The 20,241-nt window shown below is 46.8% G+C and overlaps 1 long non-coding RNA gene across 1 annotated transcript; it reads right to left on the bottom strand.

Annotated features, from left to right (window-relative positions):
- Positions 1-978: 978 nt before the first annotated feature.
- LOC118573269 lies at positions 979-4,589 on the bottom strand. The gene is made up of 4 exons (XR_004943604.1): positions 3,824-4,589; positions 3,369-3,581; positions 2,687-3,268; positions 979-2,460 (listed from the first exon to the last, which is right to left on the bottom strand). It is a non-coding gene; the product is annotated as an uncharacterized LOC118573269 (long non-coding RNA).
- Positions 4,590-20,241: the final 15,652 nt, after the last annotated feature.

Raw genomic sequence — 20,241 nt, 5'->3', positions numbered from 1 at the left:
ATAATAACCTATAAACTAATGAAACAGGAATCATGTGCCAGTCTTCAGAGCTCTGTGGACATTGGTCCATCTGGTTCATCAATCAGCTAGCTGCTAGCCTCAATCCCATGCCCCAGAGGAGAAAACAGAGACATACAGCTGGGAGACTCACCCCACCCACACAGCCAAGTGGACCCTGCAGTCAACACAGTCCACTTCCTGGATCTGTTGATGTCCCGGGTACTCCTCAGCCCTGCATAATGCAGGCCCCACTCTATGCTTAACACTCAGTGCCCCAGGATTAGAGAAAGGAGGGCCATGGGCAAAGGCAGGGAGGCTTAACCCCTGATCCCTACAAACAATCTTGGGAGGACTTTCAGACCATATATGGGCTGTAAAATAAACAGGTGGTGGGTGGGAACAAGTGCCTTTTCTTTTATGGGCTCTGCAGGGCAATTGGAGCCGACATGGACTCTGTGATCATCAGGAAAAGTTCTTGTAAACAACCTTCCCATGGTACGTCAGGGCACATTCAGGAGAATGATGGGCCACTTCTCACCATGAGAAAGACAGGAATTCCCATGAGCAGGTGGAAGCCTGCTGATCCTGTCTCCTACTTTTCACATCCTCAAGCCAATGTGCCCTCCTTACTGTCTCCGATGCCTCAGAGAGTATACCTGAAATGCCACCCGCCAAACATCAGAAGTGCCCATCAAACATTTAATCAGTGTCCTATAGCCAGGGTTCACACAGATAGTGACAGGACATGGCAGTGATGTTAAGGCCAGTGTCTCACAAGCAGCTGAAGGAACCACAGTCATGTTTTCCTTTGGTGACACCACTGCCTATACAGCCCCACAGGCCACCTCTTCCAGAACAAGATCTGTCTCATAGCATCATCCAAATGGGACACACTCCCGAGCCTTCTTTCTCCTCCAACTATCAGGATGTTAACTTCATCACTAAAGAATCAAAATATTTATAAGATACTTTGCCCAATTACTGCAGTGACGCGCAGGCAAGAGTGTTTGTGGGGCTTTCTGCTTTCCTTAATTAAAGATCTCCATGGAGAAATAAACAAATGCTCTCCACTCAGCGGCACTGAGATAAGGGCTGGAGAATGCAGTCGCCAGCTAAGGTACAGGAGCCTCTGCGCGTCGGCAGCATGACTAACTTAGGAAAGTAGCATGGTCTTCCTGGGTGATCCCGGGCAGGTCTCGGGGCCTCGATTGACTTGTCCAAGCTGTAAAATCTTGCAGGGATGTTAAGATCAGTCAAGGAATGCCTATAAAGTGCTTTGAACTCTTACAGTTAGACATTAAATAAATACCCAGTGTTATTAGAACTCCGCTGGGGCCCTCGAATGTTCGAAATGGGACTTTATTATAAATACTCTCTGAAGTTTGCCAAGAATAAATTGAATGGGTAAAGTCAACATACTTGGCTGTAACTTAATCCAACTTGGCTTATTTGCCAGAACTTGGCATCATGATACATGAATAGAAGCCTCTGGAGGAAGCATGAAAGGGTCCCATTATGTGAAGCCAACTGCTCAGCTACATTTCCATATCTTCATGTATTTGTTCCAGTCTCTAGATGGCTGCGTGAGAGAGGAAAAAAATACAAAATAAAAATAAGGACCCGAAAGAAAGCCTCTTTGCACCTTCCTACAATTAATACAGCAAAGGCAAATTGGTTTAAAGATCACAAAACCATCCCACATGTCGATTGACTAATGAATGGAAACCAAGGTTGTCCTGTTTTAACTCAGGAGGCAAAAGCTACGGCCCTGCTCAGCTGCCTTTGTGGGTCAGAAATATCATCTCTGATCTAAGACATCGACACCTGTAATCAAATTAGAGGCGTTTTCAAGTCTGGCAGCTTGTAAGGGAATTGTGGCTCTCCTGGAGTTGAATAGAAGATTAGAATTGCAGATTCTGAAATGTTGTTTTGCTTTGGCCTGGCCTTACCAATGAGGAAACAGCATGAGTTCATTACCAAAAAGCCAACCTTCAGCCCATGTCAGGAGACTAGGCAGGAGAGAGGAATCCACAGAGGTGACCTCCGTTTCCATAGACTGGCTTCCCTTCAGTCCTCTGTGTATATACATGCTTGTGTGTGCACGTGAGTGTGTTTGCATATGTGAGCCAGACTCAACCGAATTTATTGTCAACCTTGGGTATCATTTCTCAGGTGACTCCCGTAGTCTCTCACTGAATCTGGAGCTCACAGGTCAGGCTAGTCTGTCTGGCCAGCAAGTCCCATGGATCTAGCTGTCCTGCCTCCCGGTGCTGGGGTTGTAAGTGTGTGCCACCATACTTAGCTTTTTCACATGAAGGCTTTTTTCCTGAGGCACAAAATTGAGTTTTCTTTCTTGTATGGCTGAGCCATCTCCACGGCCACTTGCTTTTGTTTTGAACAACCCCGAGAACAAGACAAACTCTCCGTGTTCCTGTTTCCCCCCTCTTCTACAAACCGCAACTTAAAAAAAAAAAAAAAAGGCATTACAGGCAAAACTGTAGACAAAATAACACATCCCTGGAGACAGCCCCAAACTGACAGTCAAGCCCTCGGCCAGGGAAAGAAACATTTGGGAAAGGCTTGGTTTCTAATCAGGCTGATGTCTGAGTTTTCCCATCACCCTCTTACAGGAAAAGGATAGTGACTGTGTGCTGGCAGGTGCCCCTGAGTGTTTTCAGCAACAGACCTCCTCATGTGTGCCAGGGTTTAGATCCAGCACGTCTCCCTGGTGTTCACATCGAAGCAAGTGCTTAGGGTGTGTCCGAGATATGTTTAGCATGATACTCAATCTGTCAGTGAGGGAAAAACAGTTGCTGAGAGACCCTTCTAGACTACATGAAATGCATATTTTCTAGAGTCATAAATGGGAGGATAGAAGATTATTCAATAAAGCAGCACATGGAGACAGGTGTCTTCAACACACGCTTTCCACAAGTGAAAAGGCTGTCAGGATCTACTGAGTCTAGGAAGGAAAAATAACAGCAACAGACTGGGCCTGATGAAGAAGTGGACATTAGAGGTCCTGATGCAAACAGCTCAGGAGAGCAACCATAACCGCAGAGCTAGAGCCAGGCCTTTGTGTGGCTCACTCTGAGTGGCTTCCAGAAAAGCTGCTTTGTCTGAGGAGAAAGGTGACATATCCATTGCCTCATGAGACAGCGTCTGTCAGACCTTGGAGCAGTCAGGTAGCTATGGCTGCCGGGGAATTGTGACCATCCATTCTGAGTTCTGAAGTTGACCCTGGCTCTGGCCAGGAATTGCCTTTGCCCTGTGGGAAGAGACATAGGAAAGGGCTGTGTCACCTCCGGAGCATACAGTGAAGAAGAGGAGGGGTTGCCAGGTCTGGGACCTGCCCCAGGAGAACTGACCTATATTATAGGAGGTGAAGCTCCCAAAGGCCAGCCGTGCTAGTATTGCCTAGAGGGCTCTTGAGCCAGGTCTCTGTGGGGACAATGATGTTGTACACCCACAAACCATAGCAGCAGGCCCTGTAGGCAGCCGGAAGTTTCTCCTGCCGCTATATGAAAGATGCAGATGTCTCTCACCACTGCTGGCTTCATGTAGGAGTCTCTCCATGGACCCTGGGTTGAAAGCACTGTCAATCAACAGAACCTGTTGCCATCACCAATTACAGCCTGTCCCAGAGCCCAACACAACACCCTGTGCAAGTCACAAACTCCTGAGGGACAGGTCCATTCCCCTGAACTTTCCAAAGAGAATCCTGACCTCTGAATTGCCCTGGGCTCCTAAAGGAACTACCTCAGCCTCCCTTCCCCTCCCCTCCCTGCTGGCCAAGGCTATCCCCATTGTAGCAGCCACTCACCCATTTCCTATTCCTGACTCTTATGTCAGGCCATGGTATGCCCGTCTCCAGATGGGCCTGAACTTCTGAGCAAAGCGGAGAGGAAAATCAGGAGTGTGCGCCTCCTTAGGGTGGTGAATCGAAGCAAGAAAGGCTGTCAACAAATATACACACCCACATTTACACACTAAACACACGTAGGCCCACACTTGTGTGTACTTGTGCAGAGCAGTCACTCATAAACACACACATGAGGGTAGACTTCAACACTGCACACTGACATCACCAGGCTACTGCCCAAACCCCTCTACTTTGAAGATGGTTAAGGGCACCGTATCCTTAGGGACAGAGCAGCATGCTTGCCACCATGAGGGTCTGTTGAATGAGAAATCATACCACCTGCACATTCCCTACATTTGCTGAGTTCATCCCATAGAAGAGCAAAGATCCTGTACAAGAAATGAACTTCCACAGTCCAGCCACACCCTGCCCAGCAGGCCGCAAAGAACCTCCACCCGCCAGCAGGCAGAGTTCCAGCCAGGCGCCATGATCTTCTTCATGCTCTAGCTCTGTGGAAGAGCCCAAATGCCCTGCTGTTCTCTGACCCTCCTTCGTTAGTAGACAGGAAACTACTTGGCAGCATCAGGAACACCCTTGACTTTCATCATCCGCACAGCTCCGACATTTCCATTTCAAACACTCGCTTGACAGCTGCAGATTTCAGCCATGTTCAAGGATTCCTCTGCGATGACTGCAGCAGGCCATTCACTTCCTCCATGTCCGAACGCGCATGATTCATCCCAAGATGGTGCCACCACACTCCTGGCAAATCCTCAGGCTTCAAAGTCAGTTTGGGACCTAGTCTTTGCACTTCACCTCACCACTAGTCCTTAGGGTGTACTGTCTGTTCAGCACCCTACACTCGCTGTTCTCCAGCTAGAGCAGATTCCAAACACCTCCTGATTTTTCTTCCCACCACGCCTGTGAGGAGGAAACGCTGACTGGAAGCTTCCTGTCCCAGCAGCCCAGTGTGGCTGCTCCCCTTAGGCCCTGCCCAGGGCCTCTGCATCCTCACTCAGCACTGAGGGAAGGCTCCTGGGGAAGACAGACAAGCGCTGTGACAGGCATCTAGGAGAAGTAAGCCCAGATTCAGTGGAGACTTGGGGGCTGCTAGGTCATCCTGGGGTTATAGAGAAGATTTGGGGGAGTTGGTTTTTAAGATTTTTATTGCTGGGGTTGCAGAGACGGCTTCAGCTCCTACTCTTAGAGAGGACAGGTTCAGCTCCTAGCACCCAAAACTGTGTGGCTCACAGGTATCATCACTCCAGCACCACGGGATCCAGTGTTGCAGTAGTTTTTTTCTGTCTCCCTGGGTTGTATCCGCCCTATGGTCCAGTTTCACTCAAGCAGGCTTGAGTCCAGAAGCTCAAAATAAGGTACCAAAGGGTTGATGGATTCCCAAGCGCTTAACTCCCCAAACCTTGGACCCAGCTCTGACCCTCATAGCCTCTGCCCTCAGACTTACAGTCTGTGCTCTCCACTTCCTGTCCTTTTCTTCTTCCTTCTATTTCTTAAACAGGATCTCGAGATCTTATGGTCTCATTCTGTAGCCTGGCTGGCCTGGAACTCTGTGATTCGAGATAGACTTGAACTTGTGGTGGTGTCCTACGCCCTCCTCCCCAGTGCTAGCACCACAGACATGAACCTCTTACATCTGCTTCTTTGTTTTTCAGTCAGGATATTGTGTGGAGCTGTAGTTTTAAGTGATTAGAAATGATCTGTTCGCCATCTCCTTTTCCTTACCCCTGGCTCTGGCTCATTACTCACTTGGTGGCACAGTGACTATGATCTCAGTGTCTTCCCAGCCAGGCCCTGGCCAACTTCCACTGTGTTACTCTGCCCGTGCTCAATTCATTCTCATTTCTCTGCATGAACAAAAGCCTGTGACTCGTCCAGGAGCTAGGAGTCCTAATGGGCACATTGAATTGTTGTAAACTTGTGAAGGCTACTTACCACCACCTGTGGGGGACTCAGAAACCCATCTGGGTGAGAGATACATTATTAATGTACAACACTATCATTGCAGCAAAAACCACATGGTCAACATTCCAGGGCCCACCCCCTCGGAGAGCACAGGCCTGAGCCGCTGGCTTTCAGCACTGGTCTCTGTGCTGTGAACAAGTGTCCAGGCTGGGGCAGGTGGCATTTGCTTAAGCAAATCCTTTGCTGACAAGTGGGTGGAGGAAGGAGTGGGAAGAAAGAAATCTGTTTCTCCAAAGTGAAGCTGCTCAGAGTTTCCAGCCCGGGAGAGGCCCGTGTCCACACTGCCATGCAAGTGTGAGCCACGTGTCTCGGTGATTAGGGCTGTGGTTTGGGCAGTGTGTCAAGAGCTCCCCCATGAGACCCCCCCACAGCCCTTCTCTGCCTGAAGCAGGATGTTCGGGATTTTTATTACAGGCAATCCAGTTTCTACGAGATCCAGTAATGGCAGCCTCCAAGTGACCATTCCTCCACATGCCTCAACATCAGCTCTTCTTCAGGATCCAGGGGAGGCCTGCCTGGCTGTGCTCCTCTGTCTCCCTGACACAACCCCACAGTCAAGTGACTATGAAGAGAGCCTAACAGCCATGCTTGCTGGTCCAATAGCCCTGGCCCTGGAACTCTATGCCTTACGATCCCCAGTATTTGCCCCCCTCAACATGTTGTGAATGTCCTGGAGGCCAGAGAATCAACTGGCTCCAGGACAGGGATTAGCAGGAGGCTGGAGCCAAGTAGCAGAGTGTAGACTCTGAAGAGATGCTTTATTCCACAAGTCCAGAGTAGTATTTCTACATATAATTAATACAAACATGACTGATGAGAGAATCATGTTTATTTTGGGCTGCTAATGCTATTTGTAATTGACAAATTATGACTATACATCAATAGGCTGCCAAGTGGTGCTTCTCCATATGGGTACCATGCAGGGACTTAATAACTGGTTAACACACCTATCACCTGACTTAGCATTTTTTTTGGTGATAGAACATTTGAAATTAGTTTTTTGTTTTAATATTTGTTTATTTGTATGAGCCTGCATGTTTCTGTGTAAGTATATGTACACATATGTGTGTGAATGGTCCTATGGAGGCCAGAAGAGAGCATTAGCTGTCCTCCTCCATCGCTCTGCACCTAGTCTCTTGAGACAAAGTCTCTTCCTGAACATGGAACTTGCTTTTTTTTCTGCCTTGTCTGGAAACCAACAAGCCTCAGAAACCGTGTCTCCATCCCCCACAGAGCTGGGTTACAAACGTGCTGAATGCCCAAATTGTTACGTAGATGTTAGGGTCTGAACAATAGTCCTTGTGATTACACAGAAAATGCTTTGAACCACCCAGAATCTCCCCAGCCTGATCCTTGGTTATTGTGAAGTGCACATTATCATGGGCTACAGTCACCCTATTGAACAATAAACCCCAAAGCTTACCTCTTCTTGTAGAAGAGGACCTATGTCCCCTTGAGACAGTAGCTCCCAGCTCCCAGCTCCCTCTCCTCTTCATCCTTAGCCTCTGGTAACTTTACTCTTCCCACTGTATCTGGGACCTCATTCTTCTGTGTAGCATACTAATTATCCAAATTCTGGGGTAGTAGTTAGAACTGGCTGTCAATTTGATCAGAACTGGAATCATCTAAGAGCTATGGGGATGGTCACCCCTGGCTGAGACCAACTGGGAGAGATATCTCATTGGATCCTCCTTTAATGGAGGTTCTGCCCTTCCATGAGTCTGAGAATCTGCTTCCTTTCCCTAAACTACCTGCTGGATTCTGACTGTGGAGCTCCTGAAAGCAGGAGAGAGTTAAAAATAAGAAGGAGCTGGTGTGGTCCTCTTCCGGGAGTCACACAAGCGTTGGGGTGGTGGGGACTCAAATGCAGAGGGGCGTCCCACCCCCTTGAACTGGAGGAGTGCAGGGAGAGGTGAGCAGAGGGCAGGGTGACAAAGCACATGTCCTGTGCAATTCCCTCTGGGGCCAAGATTGGCCCTGGCAGACAGCTGGTGAACGAACATCTCAAAACATTCTTTCCACCTGCGAAGGATGGTTTCCTTTAACTACAGCGGGTACAAAGGGGCTAGATAAAAGCACCACATGTTTAGAGGAAATGCAATGGGTAGTCGGTGGCGAGAAGCCTCCAAATACGTGGTTGGCTAACACAAAGTTAAGTTCTTGAAAACATGAGAGCCAGCCTTGGGACTGCCCACCCAGGCTACAACACAACCAGAACTGTGGCTGGCTAAGTGTGTGGCAAAGTCTGGTCCGATTCTACTGAACAGCTGCTTCTGGTTCCTAATGGACATGGTGAGTCTCAGTGAGCTATAGAAGGAAACAACACGCCTTCCACACTCAGTACCCTCAACATTCTGTTCTTGGGACCCACTGAAATGGTTTCCTTCCTCCCCCTGCCCCCTGCAGCCTGTCCGAGACCCCCTCCACACACCCCTGTACACAGGCATTCTTTGAGATGGACAAGGTCACTGATGAGGATTGAGTTGAAAGCCTGTAAGCATACCCTGCCTCAATTCACTCCCCAGGAACCTCACCAGAAACATGTAGGATTTGGATCAGTGAGATAGGTTGTCAACCAGCTTCAACACCCAAGACCTGGACTTTGAGCCATCCCAGGAATGTGCCTTGCAAGCTCAGATTCAGGTGAGTGACAACAGAGGAATGGAACAGACTTTGAGCAAAGAAAGGTTCCCTGGTTTGGAACTCAACAGAACCTGAGCAGGCATGGGTGAAGCCCAGATGCAAAAGCAACCAAGAAAGTACCCAGTGCGCCTAGCCCCACCCAGGGCCACCCAACTGCTCTGCAAAGTGTCTCTTCAGCAGTGCCCTACTTTGCCCTAGGTACTAGGGGCACCGTGAATCCAGAGTCTAACTTCTACCCCGCTCTGTCCAGTTTCCACCTGAACATCTCATGGGTGGTTAGGTTTGGAAACCTTTTCTAAACCACTCGCCAGTTCCTGTGGTATAAATACGTCCACTAGGGCAGCTCCAGGCTCCAAGTACAAAGCCAACAAGCCCCCTTAATACCTGCAGATTTAGGGGTCAGGGTTCAACATGCATAGGCAGCATGGGCCCAGGGCTATATCTCCAACACTGGTCCTATTCCATCATACCTTATTTACTCTTGTCTCATAAATACTGAAAAGTTAAAAACATTTTTGGCAAGAGACCCAGACAGCCTGGCTCTGAGAAGGCAAAGGGAGGCTGAAGTACATGTGAGCCTTGCTTTCTTTTTCTCATTAAAAGGAGGGCTAACTGCAGGGTAGGGTGGGGAACCTGACAGCTGTCTACTGTGAGCCCCACCACCCCAAATGCAGGCTGTGCCCAGCACTCAATGCCACCAGATGGTTATCTCCCGCAGAGGGGCGGTGATTTATTTTTCTTAAACTTTTCATGACCAGAAAATGGCCCACCTCATAAAGTCAGACTAATCTTTATTACAGATCAGGGTTGCTTTTGCCCAGTAATTTTTTATTATGGCTGAATATTGATGATCTTTAAAGAAATAAAACGGATTCCACTTCATCTGCTGGGTGAGTTACTTTTCTCATTCCTGCTACAAAATGTCTAACAAGAAGGAACTCAGTGAAGGAATTTTTTAAGGAAGGGGTCACAGTCTCAGGGTCTGTCACGGTCAGGAGGGCATCACGGCAGGAGGTTAGGGTCATTACTGTTACATCCAAGGACAGAGAGATTAATGCTGGTTCTCAGTTCCCTTTCTCCCTTTGCTTAAGTCTGGGACCCCAGCCCAGGGGAATGTGTACCCACACTCAGGGTCCATCTTCCCCTTCAGCTCAACTTCCTTGGAAACACCCTGACAGACAGGTCCTGATGATCCCAAATCCAATCCAGCTGACAAGGAGATGGCCCACAATACCTACCTGCCTTGTCAGATGATTTGTGATACATTTGCTTGATCTTTAATAACAAGAAGAAAGGAAGGTAGCTTTTCAGCCAGGCTGGAAGACCCCAGGCTGCAGCCTTCCCACCATTCAAAGAATGAACTTTGATAAAGTTAGGGCCACAGACTCCAAGCGTCCACTCTGCCAGAATTCCTCAGAACAAAGAGAAAACAGAGCAAATGGGAAACCCAGGACAGATCATCAGGAAGAGAGATGGCTCAATAAACCTTATAGAAACTTAGCAACGACTTCATAAAGCCAGGAAAACGATCTTTTTAATAGGATGCATCAAGCAACTAAACATGAGCATCCAGCTCAACCTGGAAACCCTCCCTCGCTCACATTGCACCCCCATGCTGGTGCCAGATGAGAAACAGCTGCAAAGAGAAAGCCAAAAGAAAAAGGGGTAATGTTCATTCTCTGTCCGGGATTGCCAGAGAGATGATGTGCTTGATTTTATCTTGATGGCTTAGTGAACCAGGCTAACTCCCAATCTGTTCACTTAACCTGGGGCTCAGAGGTTGGGTGGTGAGGGCTGAGGAGTAGGAGAGGAGATTGACTCTGGAGCTAATTGCTGGACTTCCTCTCAAGCAGGCTCACCTCATACTCCTAACTCTCAGCCTGTTCAGGTCACTCCGCAATTTGCTAGACATGTTGGCTATTATCTTCAGCTTAATACACAAAGGCAGAGCCAGAGCCCAAACAGCGAGGTTGTGCCAAGGTCCAATCACCATCAGGGTTCTGACTGCAGGTCAGCAAGCTGCACAGTTGAGCTCGGTTGCTCGGTAATCAGTCACATCTAGAGTAACAAGAAGACTCCCGGAGACAGCCCATAAAGCCATCTAAATGTGACTGCTCGGGAAGGTTAGCGGAGGAGCAGTGATTACAGCCACAGACTTGACACACGTAATTAGGTTAGGAAAGCTCTCTGAGTGAAACCAAAGATGGAATCTTATAGAAACAGATGCTCAGCCAGCTGATGTCCTTGTTTAAGTGCCACATGGCCACTCTGCGAGGTGCTGGAGGCGGCGGCGTCCTGGAATGCACACTCTGTGGGATCCTGGCCCAGGGTTCTCTAGTTTGGAAGACAGAGGTACTGCTGTAATCCAGCCAGCTCTGGCCCGAGAGGTTCAGCCTACCTGCAGCCTGGGACTTACCACCAGGCAGGGGTGGCCTGGGATGTTCCCCAGAGGGACCCGGCAAGGCCAGGCCAGACTGCAAACCAGGGGCAAACCTATGAGAGCAGTGGGGATGAAGTGGACAATCTTAACCAAATGAACCACTTCCTACTCTCAAGGGGAGGAGAAGGTCTCAGGAGATGACGGAGGCAGGGTGTGGGCAGCTGCTGGTCCAGTCTCAGGAGAGGGAGCAGAAATGATGACACCATGCAACACGGAAAGAGAGACATTATTTATAAGTGATGTAACTACATCTTATTTATTTGTAATATTTGAGCACAGTCTAAAGGCAGAATTTCTTTCATTCTTCCTTGTTTTTTATGCACAGTATTGCACTTCCACACATTCAGGTTTTGATTCCCCTCCCTCTATCCATCCAGTCCCGCATCTCCCTGCCTCCCTTCCACCCCCCAGGGTCTCACCTTCCCTTCTGTGACCATGTTCCCATTTTCTTCCTCACTGCCGCTCCTTCAAGCCTCTTTTGCTCCCCTCTCACGGGCCCCTTTCGAGTTTTCTAGCATCTACACACTTCTATCCACACACGCAGATACACGTATTTAAAAATTAGACGCTAAGATCCGCATGTGAGAGAGGGCACGTGGTATTCGTCTTTCTGAGCTTAGGTTACCTCACTTAATGTAATATTGATGATACTTTCCAGATCCACCCATGTTCCCCGCAAATTGAGTAATTTCATTTTTCTTTATGACTGAGTAAAATTCCATTGAGAATGCAGACCACATTTTCATTATTCATTTGTCTGTTGATGGACAACCAGGCTGATGCCATTTCCTCACTCCTGAAAAGGGAAGCAATAAATACGGATGAGCAAGTATCCCTTCAATAGGATGTAGTATCCTCTGTGGGTACAAGCCCAAGAGTATGCCTAGCTGAGTCCTATGGTAGTTCTGGTTTCAGTTTTTCAACGAATCTCTACATTGACTTCCACAATGGCTGGACCAACTCACACTCCCACCAACAGTGGAGAGGGTTCCTCTTTTTCCGCATCCTCTCCAGCATTTTGTTTTTGTTTGTTTTCTTGATGACAACCATCCCAACAGCTATGAGATGGGATCGCAGACGTGTTAACTTGCATTCCCCTGATGGCTAAGGAGGTTGAAGGGGTTTAAAATATATTTATCATGTCTTCTTTTGAGAACTCTGGTTGGTTTCTTACATCATCTTAATTTGTTTATATTTATGTAGGTTATTTTATGTGCATGAGTGTTTTGCTTGCATGTATGCACGTGTACCACATGTGTGTCTGGTGCCTATGGAAGTTATCCAAACCCTAGTACTGGAGTTACAGATTATTCTGAGTCACTGTGTGGATGCTGGGAACTGATCCCCATCATCTGCAAAAGCAGCAAGTGCTCTTCATTGCTGAATCATCACTCCAACCCCTCTTAGCATGTTATTTGAGTTAGTTGTTTTCTTGTTTAATATTTTGAGTCCCTTCTGTACTCTGGCTGCTAATCCCATTAAATGTATAGATGGTAAAGACTTTTCTCCTGTTCTGAGACTGTCTCCTCACTCACTTAACAGTTTCCTTTGCTATACCCAAGTTTGAATTTCATGATGTCCCACTTATCAACTATTGGCCATATTTCCTGAGTGACTGGAGTCCTCTTTAGAAATTCCATACCTGTGCCTATATTTTAAAGAAGTATTTCTCTATTTTTTTCCTAGCAATTTTGGAGTGTCAGTTCTTATGTTAAGATCTTTAATTCCCTTGGGATTGGTTTCTGTGTGAGATGAGAGAACAGTGCTAAGAGATTTCTGGTGGGAATTTTGAGGTCTCTGACATGTAAGAGCCTTGCGATGCGCACAAGGGATTCTTTGACCCCTTCCCATTGTATTTCTTTTCTTTCCTTCTCTTGTCTTTTGTTCTAGCTAAGACTTCTAGCATGATTTTGAAGGGTGGAGAAAGTCAACACCTTTTCTTACTCCTGATTTAATGGCAATGCTCCCTTCCCCCCACTTCATAGAATGTTGGATATAGATTTGTCATGCATAGCCTCGTTATGTGAGCTATGTTCCTTCTATTCTGAGTTCTTTCAGCGTATTTAATGGAGAAAAGGTGTTGGATTTTTGTCGAAAGCTTTTTCTGCATCTATGGAAATGATCATGTTACCTCTGTCCCAGATCTGCCCATCCTCATGCCTTCTCCAGGATGGCAAACTGTATCTCCTCAACCTGTAACCCAACATTAACCATGTCTCCCTTCTGTTGCTTCTTGTCTGTGATTAGCTCACAGTGACAAAAGAAGTGACTGATACAGCCACAGTGAACAGTTCAAACCTGAGATAAAAGGAACAAACCATGAAGTCATCAGAGGCATTTCTGTCCTGCCCCATCCTGTGGCCGCTTCTAAAATAATCACTCAGAGGCTTAATATTAATTACAATCTGCTTAGCCAAACAGCTCAGGCTTATTAATAACTAGCTCTAACTAGTTAAATTAACCCATTCTACTAATCTATGCATTGTCATGTGGCCATGGCATTACCAGTCTACTTGTATCTTGCTCCTTTGGTGGCAGGATGACCTCTCCAGACTCTGTCCTTCTCCTGTATCTCTGCTTGGATTTCCCACCTGGCTCTATCCTGCCTTACCATAGGTCAAAACAGCTTTATGTATCAACCAATGGGAACAACACATATTCACAGCATACAGAAAGACACCCTACAACAACAGTGAGAGCCTCCCTCAGACCTTAGTATTTAGGCATAAATCTAAAAAAATACAAGATCTAAATATAGAAAACCATAGCGCACTGATAGAAAAAAAAATCAAAAAATTTCTAAATGAACTTGAAGACTCAGTATGATAAGGTTTAATTCTTCCCACTTGATAATATATTATTTTTAAAATTTCTTTTATTTTTTCTTAAGTGTATATGCATGTAAATACACATGGGCAGGCACCACCCAGGACAGAAGAAGGTGCTATATCCCCTGAAGTTATGAGTTGTGTGAGGAGGTTGTGTGAGGAGGATGCTGGGAACTGAACTCAGATCCTCTTCGGGAGAAGTAAGCACTGTCAACTGCTAGGCCATCTCTCCAGCCCCGTGACAGGAACGTTTACACTATCAAAACACTGGGGACTTTTCTTAGTGACAAATTGTACTAAAAATCATACAGAAAGACTAATGAATTACTACCAAAATGACTAGAAAAAAAGAAGAAAGTTCAAGGATTCACACCGGCTGGTTCCAAGAGTTGCTGTAAGGCAGCACCCATCATCAAGACAGGGAAATGTGAGAGACAACTGACTCGGTAAAAGTGTTCACAAGGAAGTGATGAGCTTCATCTAAATGAAGCAGCCTGGCTCTGGCCTCATCTAGACAGTGGCACCCTCTGGGTAGAGTAGCATTGGGCTCACAGGCATCTCAGAGGACATTTCATTCACCTGACCTCCCACTGTGAATTTACAAACACTTATAAGCCCCCCAAGAACCTGATGACCAAACTGTGTATTATTTTGGCACACTCAGCGTTTACCAAATGGCAGTTTCATAATGGAGACTTTGCTATATTTAGGGCCTTGAACTTATGGCCAACCTCCATCTCCAAATTCAATACCCAATGGAGGACGCCCATTGCAAACTGTAGCCTCGACCAAGTGCACCCACCAACTGTCTGTACATGAAGCTTTACTGGAACACAGACAGAGTCATCTGTGTATCACTGGTGACAAAGTTTAGAAGCTGTAACAGCATCCTGTGCCTCCACACCTACAATATTTACTGTCTGGGCTTGAACAGCAGACCTTTCCCACCCCTAATAGGCACTTCAAAGTTTATTTTGTCTGAATATCAATGTAGAGTCTATTAAAGCTGTTATTTGATAGAAATTTCCAAGCAAGTAGATGAGGATGGATGGGGCAGCCAGAAGTCTGCATGCTTTGGGATAAGCAAATAGGAGGCTAGGCACAGAGACAGCCAACCAAGAAATGTGGAATGAAGCAAAGGAAACAGAGGAGTGGGTTCATTTGCGACATCAAACCACAATTCATGCTTTGTTCTGAGATCTGACGACCCGACCCTTTCCAAAGTTGCTTCAAGTATTTGAAGGCGGCACCCTCTGGATAAAACAATATTTGGAGAACAGATACCTCCGAAGAATTATGAGCACAGGTTGTATCACTCACATTATCTGCCATTATGAATACATATAAAACTTGTCAAGAAGTCGGTAATAAAAACGTACATTACTTTGGAGCTCAGCCCCAGCCCAGCGCACTCAGGGTTCCCTTGTGAGGAGCCTACCCCTCTGCAGGAAGAGTGAGGTTGACTCATTTGTCATCCTGATGGGGGTGGGGAGGGGGAACAACCACCAGTCCCACTCACAGTACAACTGTGTCTCCTTCTGGATGTTTCTCTGCCATGCTCGTCTATCCTGAAACCCTACATTCAAATTTGTTCTGCCCTGTTCTTCTTCCGAGCTCACAGGATGGGCTCTTACCTGGAAGCCCTGTGGGTTTTCATTCAAAGTTGAATTAGAAAGCTGAGAGATGGCTCAGTCTTTGGATTGCCTCAACCTGAGTTCAAAGCCCCAGAACCCATGTCAACAAAAGTCAAGTGTGATGGTACACATCCATAATACAACACTGAGTAGGAAGAGACAGGTGGGCCCCTGGGGCTCATTGGCCAGTCAGCCTAGTCTTCTTGGCAAGTGTCAGAGCAATGAAAAACCCTAACTCAAAAACAAAATAGGTGGATGGCTGTCCTAGTTAGGGTTTGATCTCTGTGAAGAGACACCATGACCGTTCATGGAAACTCTTATAAACAAAAACATTTAATTGGGGCTGGCTTACAGTTCAGAAGTTTAGTCCATTATCATGGTGGGGGAGCATGGTGGCACGCAGACAGACATGGTGTTGGAGAGAAGCTGAGAGTTCTGCATCTGAATCCATAGGCAGCAGGAAGACAAGTTCACACTGGGTCTGGCTTGAGCATCTGAGACCTCAAAGCCTGTCCCCAGTGACACACTTTCTCCAGCAAAGCCATACCTAATCCAGCAAGTCCACACCTCTTAATAGTGCCACTCCCTATGAGTCTATGGGGACCATTTTCTTTCAAACCACCACAGTGGCCTTGAAGAATATCACCTGAGGTTGTCCTCCATACATACTCAAATATGTGCACTTGTACAGACACACACATACACACACAGAGGTATACACACACACACACACACACACACACAGAGAGAGAGAGAGAGAGAGAGAGAGAGAGAGAGAGAGAGAGATCACCATCTTAACACAGCCAGGGACTCTGATAGCAAATAACATGAGCCACAACATCAAATATGGATGAGAATTCGAGCTTTCTCCAAGATGGAGGGGAAACTCAATCAACAAACCACAAAATATGAATGTGAGCAAAATGCTCTGGGCATGAGGAGAGTGTGAGAACATAACTCGGGAAGGGGCCTGAGGAGGGGAGTGTATGTCAGCCTGTCTCACCCAGTAACCACCTCCAGCACCCCAGGGAACCCAGCACGCATTGAGGGCTCTTTGCCTCCAGTGCCAGTTTTGACTGTGGATCCCAGAACCCTGCAGTCATCCATTGTGATCCAGGGAGTTCCATAAGCTTTAGGGCTATAACAATAACATTTTTAGAACATTACAAGATGAGAATATAATTGCTTTAATTAGTAATTAAATGACATCATGGCTGGGGAGATTTTATTTTGAGAACGAAACCTCCCATGATTCACAGTGAAATTATTATTTTAGGTCTTGCGGTGTCCCCCTGACAGCTCATAGCTCCAAAGTCTCCAAAAGGATGTTCCGTATTTGACACACAAGCACACATTCTTGTGAAGCAGTGCTTAGCTTCCAGTTACATGTCACTTGAACACTGAGTCTAAGGTCAAGATGGCCCTTCTCTATAATTGGGAAGAAGCTGCTGTCTGTCTTCTTTAACTATTTTCCTTTGTGGTTACTGTTTTGCAAGAGCAATGTGCCCAACCTGTGTCTCATCTGACTCTCTACATCAGTGCACATGGCTCAAGCATCCCACTATGATGGATGGAAAAAGAGGTAGAGAGAATGCACCTGAACTTTGGGGTTGAGGAAATAAGATCAATTTGGAGTTCCATTGCAGTGTGGATGGCAGAGGCACAGGGAGGCCAATGTTGACTCATCTTGAATTACCTTCCCTGAAATGTCACCATAAAATGTAAAGAAAGCTCCAAGATTTCTTCCACAAAAGGTCATAATGAAATGGGCCAAGAGTTTTTCTTAAAAAAAAAAAAAAAAGTAGTTGTAGATCTGCCACCCTTGACATCATAACTTGCCTCTTTATAATTTTTTTTAGAAATTTTTGTGTTACATGGTTCTGCCTTTCTACCAAAAGTTAAATCCAAAGAAGATGCATTTCACAGGCGTGTCAACTTTGTAGGTTAAGAGATAAACCATGACAAATGCATAATGCGAGCATCTCTAGAAATTGTGATTCTGTTATAGACACAGTCAAGGTCACTGTGAAGATTCACTCAGGATAAATTTAGAATTATTACTCTCAGGAATGCTAACAATACGTTGTAAGCAGTATCAGAGTGCTGAAGGCCATTCTGTGATAAAGGAGTCACTGTCATCAGTCATGTCCCAGAGTTCACTTCTGCACACATGAGACAGGAGCATGGGAAAGCCACAAGGATGCTCTGCCAGAACTCACAGATGGCTCACATCATCTTGATAAACCCATCTTCACAGAGGAAACATGAAGGAAACATGAAGGAGGAAACATGAAGTCTTGGTGCAGGAGGTGATAGAGGTGTGCACTGCAGACCTGTGATCAGGTGGGGGTAAGGGCTGAGGTTGGATGAGTCAGAGCAGCCTGGGTTTGAGAGTTCAGACAGAGAGGATGGCAAAGCAAGTAAAGAAATGATGGCTACCTTAAAGCTACTGGTGTGGTGTCCAGTGCAGGAGCCAAATGAGGGGCCCCGTTGATGTGTAAGATGATGCGTCGATACTCAGACACGTGTGAAGACAGAGATGGGAGTGGGGATTGGCATGGGGCGTGTCAACGGACAGCCCTCCTGCAATGTGGGTTGGAAAAGCAGAACCCTGGCCGAACTCCAGGGTCTGGGTAGAAGTGTTGTGGGTGAGGAAGGAGACGGTTGATGATGAGTGGGTCTGTGTTCTTGTCCAAGCATCCCTACTCCCCATATATCCTCTGCCCTCCTCTAAGAGCCCAGCCTCTGTGTTTATAGCTTCCTTGTTAGGTGTGTGTGTGTGTGTGTGTGTGTGTGTGTGTGTGTGTGTGTGTGTGTGTGTGTTGGCAACACAATTTGGATTGCATCTAATATTAGAAAGCATGATGCTTTGGAAGGATACAAGTCTTCCAAAAGAAGTATGCATGGGGTGGCCTCCACAAGATGGTAGGGAATAATGTAGGAATTCCTTGTACCCATCTGTATCTCTTTCTGTGTCTCTTATAAGGACATTAGGCATTAGATATATTTACTTACTTGTGCCTGCAAATACCCTTTATCCAAATAATGCAATACCCACCAGACCCCAGGTGTTGGACTAGGATGACCCACCTCACATAATCAATGTTATGAAATGTTGGCTCTACTGGCTGGTTCAGGCAAAGTCGGGTGCAGAGCATACAGATCCAGGGCTGAGACTGGGGCTTGTGAAGGAAGAGAAAGTGTAGCTCCAGGGCCAAGTGAGTCTCTTATGTTCTGTCAGGAGACTGAGTGACTAGAAGTCTGTCTCTCTAAGAACCATGGAATATAGTAATAGCTAAGGGCCCATCACAGTGTTGGAAAGCTGTGTCTCACACAGGACCACAGTCAAAGGCCCCATCCCTTCTGAACCATCAACAGCCCCTTCCTCTGGGATTCTCCCTCCCACCAAATCAGGGCCCAGAAGGTGTTTGAGATGATGAGTTCTGGGCCCTTTACCTACTGGGCTGCAATATTGGAAGATGCGAACCTCAGAAGAAACAAGGTATGAAGCCTTTGGAAGTATCAGGGAAGAAAAGGGCTCCAACATGCTCAGGGATTTAAGTCACTGTTTTTGAAGAAGATGGGCCTGGTGTTTGGCAGACAAGAGTACATATCTGGGTCAAGCCGAGGCTTCCTGGAAAGGGTGTGATTTAGACAAACCCAGAGTCAGGTTATGAAACCAATGGATGCTCCTGACTCAGCACTCAGAGACAAGAGCAGCAAGCTGACCTTCCACCCCTTCAGACAGCCTTCTTTTATATCCAACCCACTCTTGACATCCCACCCCTACCTCTGGCTATTTCCCCTTCTCTGAAACCTTTCCAGTCTAAACAGCTCTTCCCAAAGCAGGGGCCAGCCTAGGGATGTGAAAACCACTCTCCCTGGGCTAAAGCTGCGGGTCCACATCCAGGCTGTGCCAACAGAGGGGTACAAGTCTCTCCAGTGACTCAGCACATGACTCCAGCAGTGAGTCAGCCACTTCAGGGCTGCTGCTCTCCTGAACCTCTAGGGTGATCTGGAAGCCACTGAAGGGCCTCTCCTTCAGAAGGAGCCTGTGTGACATCAAGTGGGGCATAGTTTTCTAACAGATGTGTGCACCCGCATCATCTATGGACTTATAAAAGCTACTGCATCCCGGCCACACCAACCTACTGAGCCAGAGCTGCCACATGTGCTGTGTGCTGGAGTTTGTTGCTCTGTTTCTATGTGACACAGAGATTCAGCTTCTGACCCGTTACTGCGAGCCGTTGACAACACTGATGTTGCATAACTAAGAAGAACACAGAGGCCCTGGGAGGCCAGATACCGAGTAAGCCTTTGTCCCTACATGGACCTAATTTTTCTTTTTTAATTCCATTTACTGAACAACAAAGTACGTTCTTCTGGCTTCTTTTGTCTTCCATGACATTGAACAGAGTCCAGGCTGGCTGTCTTGTTGAAGGTCAACATTCTGGATGCTCCAGAGTTTTTCATCTCTATTCATATTTTTGGGGAGACACCTTAGAGCTCCTAGTTATTCTCTGGCAGGAATAGTTTGCTCCAACCCAAAGAATGCATTCCAGCCAGTTCCGGTATGCTCTTCATTTCTAGTGATCCCCAAGGGTTCCTCTACACACTGCTATTTCCACGACTCCCTCTGAGAGTCCAAACGCACCTGCGGACAGGTTCCCTGCTACAGTGTTCTCAGCATGAGCTCTTCATACAAAATGTGTTGGCCTCATCACCAAAGTGTGGATCCCAAAAGCAGGTTTGCATTCTCAATTGTTCCCTGCAAATTTTGCATGAAGTCCCATATTGACCCAAGTCTTACAACTTCGGGACAACTTCGCCATCATGAGACAACCCAGTGGG

This window comes from Onychomys torridus, chromosome 23, assembly GCF_903995425.1.
Source record: "Onychomys torridus chromosome 23, mOncTor1.1, whole genome shotgun sequence".
NCBI classification, from domain to species: Eukaryota; Metazoa; Chordata; class Mammalia; order Rodentia; family Cricetidae; genus Onychomys; species Onychomys torridus.
This window is presented reverse-complemented; position numbering and strand designations above follow the sequence as displayed.